Raw genomic sequence first — 11,293 nt, 5'->3', positions numbered from 1 at the left:
TACAAGTGTTGCAGACCATTTTTGATATGTTGTGTATCATCGACGATTGCAGTAAGATAGGCTTGTGCTTTTCATTTGGGATCCCACACGTTTCCTGAAAAATTTACGACTTGGATTGTATTTTACATTGGGCACGGTTTACTCTGAGCTCTCGTGTGCGATAACGTGATATCACAAACGGTTTCAGAGCCCCTACGCACATGTAGTAGTGTTGCAAATCGTTTGCGATCGGCTGTGTATCACCGACAGTTCCACCATGATTGATGTATGCTTTCCGATGTGGATCGCACAAACTCATTTAATTGAACCCTGGGCAGAGAAATTGCCAGGTTAAAACAAAAATATCGCATTTGAACTGGCATGCAAAAAGCAAATTCGCATGCAAAAAGCAAATTCGCCACAATATACAATTGAACAAATAGTGTCCATAGGAAGAACATTCATCAGATTTCGTAACAATTGCAATTGAAGAAATGGTAGCTAAATTCCAATGATTTTTCAACACGTATATGCATTACATAATTAATCATAGTGTACGAAATACGAAGACCTTATCGGATGGAAAACAATGGATCCATGTGTATATGTTTAGCGGCTAACTCTTACTCAATTTTTCAGGAGAACACATGCTGAAATCTTCATTATCACCAGTGGGATTGATGTAGTGATTCAGGAAGAAGTCGCTGATAAATCTCCGAACCATCAGCAACTCACCATGGGGGAGCGATTCAGGGGTCCTAAGTTCTAAGATGAGCTGCAGTATTTTCAAGATCAGAATGTGCCATATGGGTGGATTAGAAGATATTAATTAAGATAGACTTACTGGTACTAATTCGCGAGCATCTTCACAACTATCAGCAGATTTGTAGATGGAGATCATGTGTCTGCAAACATAGTATCCACAAAGGTTGGTCCCTGCTTGTTGCTGAGGACATTGAATTTTTTTTGTACAGAATTAGTCATGTAATTGCCCTGTTAGGAACAACCTAACCGGTGCTAGATGTATTTTTTCTTTGGACATAAATAGAAAGAGGTTTATTTAGAAGCTTGAACTTTTGACTAGCATAAGAAAAGGTATTTGCATACTATTGGATACATTTTCTGAAAATAATAGATTTCGGTGTGTTACCGGAGAAACGATCCCGTGCTGCAGAGGTAGTTTTCCACAAGTTCCCTGGTTTAGTTTTCCACAATGCGAGCACACTGTAAATGAAGATGAATTTTGACAACATCAATTATTGAACCAGATATGAATGCAAATTAATTTCAACATCATAGAATTCAATACCTATCCATGAATTGCCGAAGATGAGTCAGATCCTGAGCGTTTGTTGACTCTCTGAGAGAATCCATGTAGTAAACTATGTTCTTGTTTGGAACAATGAATGTCAATATCTAGTGTAGAGAAATCCATGAACTTACAAATTATGTCGAAATCTGGAAGACAATCAGTGTATGCATGGTTGTTTACTTGACTTACCATTCATGATATGGCCAGAGAAATGATTCTGCATGGGACGTGTTTTCAAAGATACAGATGACCGTGTTAATGGCCCAGTCCCGTAGGTCCTTACCATCTACTGTTGTGCCATTTGCTAATGCAGGATCTATGAAATACACACACTCCTTTTTTCTTCTCTGCGCGTTCAATCCCCTGAGAGGAAATGTAATGCAGTTAGTTGTTTATCATTTACAACCTTGTATGGAGAATTGACCAGAGTTTGTTAAGTACTTAAAAAATCAGGCATCTAACAAGAGTGGCATCGAGCTCGTTGAAGTGGAAGAAGAGATGTAAGTCCTCGAAACCACACTAATGGAACTAGCATCATGTCGGAAATGATCTCTGTTGTAGTGGACTAGCAGAACATGATGACCTGCTGACAACTGATCCATGCAATATTTATGCAACTCACGGCAACTAGAGCTGCACTGATCAAAGTATTCACCAACATGAAATAGCTGGCCATGGACGTAATTGCGGGCTTCAAGTACATATGCTTTATTTTTAGCAAGCTCCAAAGATATTTCTTCATCATCCATCCCGTCATAAATACTTCTGATTCGAACAACTTGCTGTTAATTTGGTTTTGGGCGATGAGTGCTCTCAGTAAGAGGCAATCGTTCTCTTTCCTCGTCGCTCTCATGGTGCGCTTCCTCGCGGGTGCAGCCTTTTTGGCTGCTTCCTTCTTGGTACTTGAAGCACTTCTGGCACAATGTCTGGTTGGCTAGAAGGTAGACTACCGAGAAGACGGTGAAGCTTCGACGGACTTCTTAGCAGATGGTTTAGCTATGCCGGACCGTTGAGCTGGCAGTGCTACTGTGATGGACTGCTGGGCTGTAGGAGTAGACGCATCGGCCTGCTAACCATGTGTTGAAGCTATGTCAGGTTCTACGCAGATGGTGCCAACTTGTCCGTATGCTGAGGAGGTCATGCCAACGAGTTGGTTTGCCGAGGAGGAAGTGATGACGCATTGGTATGCTGATCACGCGGCTGCGGACCGAGGGACTGATGAGCAGTCGGTCTAGACCTACAGACTCATGCCTACTGGCTACTTTGGGGTGGACGATGGCATGGCCTGTTCGGCACAAAGTCATTCTGAGTGATCACAGGTTGATGCATCAGCCGTCGGATTACGAGTATTAGCTTCTTTCGACGAAGCACGCGAGAGCTATTGTGGCAAGGAGAGTGTCACCGGTTGAGGGGCGACATTGGTCGCTCTTGACGGGGCTTCAGGGATCTCATCCATGAACTCTATTTCCATTCATGGGCACTGGATATTATGTAACTGTGTTTCTCCCAAGGTCCTTTGCTTGTCATAATGTCCTAGGACATTCTTCAGGGCAAATTCATTGAATTGGGATTTACTTCAGTCATGTAGCACTTCACACAGCCCGCACATTGTCCAACAAGAGGCCCCCTTCCAAGAATGGTGGGCAAACTCGGGCTGTTGCACATTTTAGTCTACCTTCATAATGTGCAAGCATGCCCTTCAGTCTGTCTTTCATTTCAGATAGATTAGATATAGCATCATCATGAGCAGCTGCAGTCTCAGTGTCGCTAGGTGATGTCTGCTAGAAATACGTCGGTATTTCCCCAAAGAGGAAGGGATGATGCAATATAGCGACGACAGGTATTTCCCTTAGTGATGAGACCAAGGTTATTGAACCAGTAGGAGAACCTCCTCACACCACGTAAACAACACCTGCACACAAATAACAAATACTCGCAACCTAACATGTTAAAGGGGTTGTCAATCCCTTTTGGGTACGGTGCCTCAAGATAGGCAAAATAACATGAGGTAAAAGTGGTAGATAGGATAAATAGATTGCGGACCAAATAAATTGCAGCAAGGTATTTTTGTATTTTTAGTTTAATAGATCTTAAAATAAATGCAAAGGAAAATAGATCGCAAAGGCAAATATGATGAAAAGAGACCCGAGGGCCTTAGGTTTCACTGGTGGCATCTCTCTAGAAAAATAACAAATGGTGGGAAAACAATTACTATTGGGCAATTGATAGAACTTATAATAATCATGACGATATTCCAGGAAATGATCATTATATAGGCATCACGTCCAAGATTAGTAGACCGACTCCTTCCTGCATCTACTACTATTACTCCGCACATCGACCGATCCAGCATGCATCTAGTGTATTAAGTTCATGGAGAAACGGAGTAATGCAATAAGAACAATGACATGATGTAGACAAGATCTATTTATGTATAAATAGAACCCATCTTGTTATCCTTAGTAGCAACGATACATATGTGTCATTTCCATTTCTGTCACTGGGATCAAGCACCATAAGATCGAACCCATCACAAAGCACCTCTTCCCATTGCAAGATAAATAGATCAAGTTGGTGAAACAACACCCGAATTTCGGAGAAGAAATACGAGGCTATAAGTAATAATGCATATAAGAGATCAAAGACGACTCAAATAACTTTCATGGATAAAAACATAGATCTGATCATAAAATCAAAGTTCATTGGATCCCAACAACACACCACAAAAAGACTTACATCATATGGATCTCCAAGAGACCATTGTATTGATAATCAAGAGAGAGATAGGAAGCCATCTAGCTACTAACTACGGACCCGTCGGTCTACAAAGAACTACTCACGCATCATCGGAGAGGCACCAATGGACATGATGCACCCCTCCGAGATGGTGTCCAGATTGGATCTTGTGTTTCTGGACTCTACGGCGGCTAGAATTGATTTTCTTGACTCCCCTAGGATTTCAGGAATATTGGGGTTTTTATAGAACAAAGAGGCGGTTCAGGGGGCACCCGAGGTGGGCACAGCCCACCGGAGCGCGCCTGGGTCCCCAGGAGTGCCCTGGTGGGTTGTGCTCCCCTCGGAGCACCCCCAGGTGCTTTCCTGTCCCATTGGATGTCTTCTGGCCCAAAAAAATCCTCAAAAAGTTTCGCTGCATTTGTACTCCGTTTGGTATAGATTTCCTGCGATGTAAAAAACATGCAGAAACAACAACTGGCACTGGGCACTATGTCAATAGGTTAGTACCAAAAAATGATATAAAATGAGTATAAAATGATTGTAAAACGTCCTAGAATTATAATATAACAGCATGGAACAATAAAAAATTATAGATACATTGGAGACGTATCAGCATCCCCAAGCTTAATTCTTGCTCGTCCTCGAGTAGGTAAATGATAAAAACATTATTTTTGATGTGCAATGCTGCCTAACATGTTCATCACATTTCTTTTCTTTATAGCATGGACATTTGGACTTTTATATGATTCAAAGCAATAGTCTAGTTTTGACATGAAGACTTTAATACTAAAGAATACCAACAAGCAACCATGTCTTTCAAAATATCAACACTAAAGCAAGTTATCCCTATCCCATTATGCTCAATCATTGATCCGTTCAGGAAACACCGTCAAATATTAGCTACACCCAATGCTCAAATACGATCATAGTGCACCTTCATTGGTGCTTTATAAGAGAAGATGGAGACTCAAATTCAAAACAAAAGTTGGATAAGTAAAATAAAGTCCCTTCATGGAGGGAAGTAGGGATTTGTAGAGGTGTCAGAGCTCAAAGCTTAAATTGAGAGACACAAATATTTTTGAGAGGCATACTTTTCCCACCAATGAAAACGACTTAGAGATCCCAACACTTTCCATGCTAGATAGATCATATGCGGTTCCCAAACAGAAAAGAAAGTTCCTTTTTCCACCATTACTTTCACTTTCCATGGCTAGCCGAATCCACGGTTGCCCTCCATACCAACACTTTGCAAGGAATTTATTATTTGACAACATAAAGTAAATTCACTTTTCATTTCGGGAATGGGCATCCCTAATACCTTTTCCATACTCTCGTGCAATGACAAGTGAATTGTGGGGACCCCGACTCATAAGTCGTGATCACTGAATGCACGTGTACAGTGATCCCAAAGATCAATGCTCACTAAACACACAAAAGCTGAATAACAAGAGTCTTACATCCATACATACCGTCATACACAAATTATGACCATTATGGTCAAGTCTTACATAGATAAAGCCACAAGGGCTGAATACCAAATAAACTTAAGCAGCGGAAATCTTCGTCTATAGGTAGAACCCATGCCATTGGCCTTAATCCTACAGGCATTCTGACTAGGAAACATCCTAGTTCGCATGTTCGTCTCCAAAGAACTCTTCTTCGAACTCCTGTGGCAAGCCAATGAGTACTTTGAATGTACTCGCAAGCAACCCATGATTGGAATAGGGCATAATAATACAATGATACAACACCAAGTAGGTAGTTTGAAGAAAGCTAGTTTTGAGTGCAAAGACATGTTCATCAACTAGTAAATCATGCATCATATGAATTCAAGTAACCATAGGGACTGGTTTCAGATATCAACATAAAGGGAGTGGGCTTTAACCCATCTCAATCATGTCAAGTCCTTTGACTTGACCAAAGTAGTTCTTCCCACTTATCCAAACACAGACACTGGTTTGTAAACAAGTGGACATAGCACAAGACCGGTTACCCAACTGTCCTTGACCGTTGACACGGCTATTCGGATAGTTTGACACTCTGCACAGGTTGCACACTTTATCCACAAGATCCGGGGAACTTACATGTCATCCACGATCACTATATTTCCCTAGACGACACTAACACAGAGTCCACTCGATTGGTAGTAACCCCCGTGCCCAACATTTCATATCTTAAAATTGTGGAGACATAACACTAGCACGGGGTACCAATGATGTGTCCGGTGCCTTGTGAAAACAGTCATGGCCACCCTACCTGGCACGACCCCGTCCCGAGAGAGAGCACCAAATTTCCCCCGTCACTAGTAATGCGGGCTCCAAGCTAGTATCGGTTAGGTAATCAATAATGCCCTGTCCGATACGAGGGTAGAGTGGTTGCGCATGTAAGGTTGGAATAACGGTCGCAACTTAAACCAATCCGTTTTGAAAACAACACACACACTTGCCTCCGTACACCACTTCGTCACCAAGTGGTTACCCAACTCATTATCTCCCTCGAGCATAAGTGGCACCCGATGGGGTTTCTCGAAAAGTTTTTGAAAACAATCTTGCTTCCATCACCATGCATATACCCATCCCAGTTTTGCGTAGCTCTACTTAGCATCCTAGCTATTCCCACTCGCATAACCCTCATAGAAAGGTAGGGTCATGCATCATGCAAGTGCCAACGAGAAAAGCAACAGTGGCAAAACACCTCAAGTGGTCACCACATCATCATGAGTTCGATGTAAGCAATAAGAGTGCTATATGGCATGCAGAAAAAGGGTTTCATAGACATGGTCAAAGGGCTGCTTGCCTGGCTCGGCAAAGTCTTCTAGAACTTCAAAGTCTTCTGGTACAACTCCTTCGTCAGCAACGCAATCTATCGTCGCAAAATAACAACGAGAAAATAAGGCAATAGCAAAATAGAAAAACATAAGTGCTCAAAAAAATGTCAACTAATTTTTATTAAATACTAGGGTGAAAACTAAGAATGAGAAAATTCCTAGTTTTGGATTTGGAGTAGCAGAATAGAAGAAATGCATTTTCAAAGGGGTTTAAATATATTCAAATTTGAATTTGAATATGAACAGAGAACATAAAAGTTGGTTGGACATGAATGAAAGTTATATCATTAAATAGGTGGGATTTTTACAAGATTTTAGGAACTGGAATTATTGCATTTGGATTATTAGTTAATCCTGTGGAATTTTTGGGAAGGTGACAGAAAAAGAAAAGGAAAAAGGCTACTGTGCAACTGGGCCAGAACAGCCGCAGCACACAGGCCCAGAGGCGATTCAGCCCAGGCGAGCCGAGCGGCGCGTGTGTGCCAGGTTTGAACCTGACGGGCGGGTCCCAGGCACCAGCGAGAGAGAGGGAGGCGTGGGAGAGGAGAGTCTGACAAGTGGGGCCCGCCTATCATCCCTAACCCTATGAGCTCACCGACGATGATGCAGGGCATGACGAGGAGAGAGGAGGGCAGGGTTGGACTCAGCATAGAGTCACCGTTCAAGTGGAGGTGTACTTGGTCACCGGAGTGGCCTGGTTCACCGGTGCCGAGGTCACGCGGCGGAGGAGCTATGGGAGGTCGCCATTCTGATCGTCTCAGGCTGCAAAATGAGCAGGAGAGAGAGGGGAAACGGTCAGTGGAGTGCGGGGGTTCCAGATCGGGACTCAGAAATAGCGGGGAGAGCTTCCACCGTGCGAACGACAGCGAGCCGCCGTGGCGGAGCTCGAGCTCGATCTTGAGCTCGAGAGCTTCTAGAGAGGAGCGGGTCGTGTAGGGGGGTGTTTAGGGGAGTGTGAGAGCGAGTGGTGAGGAGAGGAGGGCTCGGGGAGGCCCTTAAATAGGCAGGCGACAGTCCACTGAGGACTCGTGCGCCGGCGAGCTTGTTGTCATTGTTACCGGGCGTGGTGGCTCGTGTGGGCATGTGTGCAGCGTTTCTGGGGTTGGTCCAGAGCGAGGGAGTGTAGAGAGAGGGAGCAGGGGGGCCAGAGGCACCGCACGTGTGAGCGCGCTCACTGGTGAGCTCGAGCGGCCAGCGCGTGTGCGATCTAGGGCGAGAGGAGGGAGAAGGAGGAAGGGGACCAGCCCGTGGCGTGTTGCGGACGTCGAGGAGCATCGTCGGGCGAGCTGGGAAGGCCCGAGGTGGCCGGAGGTGGTTGGCAGGAGGCGGCTACAGTGCTAGAGCGCACTGTAGCGCGGTCTAGAGCGTGCAAATGGCTGGCATGGCCAATTTTAAAGTGCCAGGGCATGTCCCCTTGTGCCTTGGGGCTGCCTTGGATGCCCCGGGGTGGAGAGATGCTGGGTGGGGCACTTGCATATAGAAATGGGAGAAAGAGGTGTGCTACTATGGGTGAACAGAGAGAGAAAGGGGTGGTTTTACCCCCCCCCCCCAATAATTGTCTTGTGATGTTGCCATTGTTACTAGAGGTAGGGTGAGACTAGCAGGGGTTGTGGTAAAAAGTGGAGCCAATGGAGATTTGTGGAAGAGGTCAAAATGGAATTTTGGTAAAGTGGCAGAAGGTGTTTGATATTGGTTTAGGCATGTAGATGATGTCCATTTGTCATGAGACTCCACAGGGTGAAATGGAACATATAATTAGGGCCTTCCACCAATTTTGAGCTCATTTGGGCAAAGTTGCCAATGCAACTTTGTAAACCCTAGAAATTGGCAGGAATGAACTTGTGTAGATCTAGTTGAGCAAATCACTTCCCCTTGATGCACCACTTAGTGTAGTGGCCTCATTTGGTCATGTGAACATGCTCACAAAAGTTGGGTTCAAGGAGATAAAGTGGGTAGTGCAAAGTTGTTCCAATTTGATTCTGGTGAAAGAGGGTTTTGGGGCATTTTGGTGAACCAACATGACCTTAATTGAGACGAGGCTTTGCAAGGTGATCGAAATATGAATTTGTGACTTGCTGCATTTTCCTTGGATTTATTGGAAAATATTTATTGTAGAAATATTTCAAATACTTGAAATGGACAGAAATGGTATTGGAGGGTTTTGCCCAATATTTTGAACAGGACCATGTGTTGAAACTCTTATATATGGAAAATATATGTCCACCGAGTTTCCCTGACTTTTCTCAAATATTTTTGAAGCTTTTAAATAATTTAAACCTATTAAAGACCATTTCTGGCCTTAAGAAAAATCCTTTAAATAAAATAGGAAAATAACTTTTAAAATTATATTTTTGTGGTTTATGGGAGTCCTATATCTAATAGGATTCAAATATACCTTTTGAAAGATTTTTCACACCCCAAATCAAGTACTCACAGTGCGAATCTCAATTCAGCGTTTTCGGAAAACTAATTTTTGAAAATACTATTTGGCCAAATTATTTTTGTTAGAAAATACTATATTGCACTATACACATGGCATGATCATTGGGCAGAAGTTTGGGGCAAGGAGATGAATTATATAAGGTGGAGTTGTGTTGACTTTCAAGAGCACTTGAAAATCACAGAGAGAAAACCAACTCCAAATAAAAAGCCAAATAATGCAAAAGTTTTTGTTGGTCCAAATTTTCATGCTTTATTAATTCAAATGACATGATACAAAATGCAGGGTGAGACATACCTACCCCCCTTACAAGAATCTCATCCCCGAGATTCCAAAACTTGGCTTTAAAGAGATATGGAAACTCGCATCTAAGATAGTCTTCACTTTCCCAGGTTGCTTTTGCTTCAGAGTGGTTGCTCCACTGGACCTTGAAGTACTTGATGGTGTGTCTTTGAGTGCGTCGTTCTGCCTTTTCCAAAATGCAAATGGGCCTCTCACGGTAGGTCAAACCAGGCTGAAGATCAATGGCTTGGTGATTGACGTCCTTGTAAAGATCAGGCTTGTTTGGAACTTGGAGACACTTTCGGAGTTGTGAAACGTGGAATACGTCGTGCACATCTGATAGTTCGGGTGGTAGTTCCAACTGGTACGCAACTTCTCCTCATCGGTCAGTGATCTTGAAGGGGCCGGTGTATCTTGGTGTGAGCTTTCCTTTGACATGGAAGCGTTGGGTTCCCTTGAGAGGCGTGACTCGGAGATAGACATGGTCTCCAACCTGGAAGGTCATGTCTCCATGACGTGAGTCAGCGTAGCTCTTCTGTCTTGACTTGGCAGTGTTCAAACGCTCTCTGACAAGTTGGACTTGCTCTTCTGCTTCACGGAGGATATCGGGCCCAAAGACTAGTCCTTCTCCGGACTTGGACCAATTAAGGGGAGTGCGGTACTTCCGTCCATATAGCACCTCAAATGGTGCCATCTGAAGGCTGGACTGGTAGCTATTGTTATAGGAGAACTCGGCGATGGGTTGGCAATCTTCCCACTTAGCTCCATATGCTAAGACACCGGATCGGAGCATGTCTTCGAATATCTGATTCACTCGTTCCGTTTGACCTCTGGTCTGTGGATGGAAAGTAGTGCTGAAGGATAACTTGGTTCCCATGGCCTCATGGAACTTCTTCCAGAACCTTGAGGTAAACTGTGTTCCTCGATCTGACACAATCACCTTGGGAACACCATGATGGCTTACGATTCTACTGATGTAGAGGCTGGCTAGCTGGTTTCCCTTGTAAGTCGTTTTGACAGGAATGAAATGGGCTACTTTGGTCAAATGGTCGACTATGACCCAGATGGACGCATGTACCTTATTTGACCTGGGTAATCCAGTGATGAAGTCCATTCCGACTTTATCCCATTTCCATTCAGGCACCTTGAGAGGTTGTAACAATCCAGCGGGTCACTGATGTTCATCTTTGACCCTTTGGCATATGTCACACTTAGCGACAAAAGTGGCTATCTCTCTCTTCATGCCATGCCACCAGAATCTTTCCGTTAGGTCTTGATACATCTTGGTTCCTCCAGGGTGGATGGAATACGGGGTGTCATCGGCTTCTTGCAAGATCAAATTCTAGATCTCAATCTTGTTGGGTATGCAAATGTGATTCCCAAACCACACAATTCCTTGCTCATCCTCTGAGAATCCTGGGGCCTTGCCTGCCTTGAGCTTCCTCTTGATGCCTTCAATACTTTCGTGTCCCTTCTGAGCTTCCTTAACATCATCCATCAAGGTAGGCTTAACTTTGAGGTTTGCCAGGAATCCTGGTGCAACCAGTTCCAACCCGAAGCTTTCAAGTTCTTCATACAAGGTGGGTAGCTTGTCCTTAAGCATAGCATTCAAGGAACAAGCCTTTCTGCTTAATGCATCTGCTACCACATTAGCCTTCCCAGGGTGGTATTGAACACTGAGGTCATAATCCTTGATCAACTCTAGCCATCTTCTCCG

The sequence above is a fragment of the Triticum dicoccoides genome, chromosome 3B, assembly GCF_002162155.2.
Source record: "Triticum dicoccoides isolate Atlit2015 ecotype Zavitan chromosome 3B, WEW_v2.0, whole genome shotgun sequence".
Classification (NCBI taxonomy): Eukaryota; Viridiplantae; Streptophyta; class Magnoliopsida; order Poales; family Poaceae; genus Triticum; species Triticum dicoccoides.
This window is presented reverse-complemented; position numbering follows the sequence as displayed.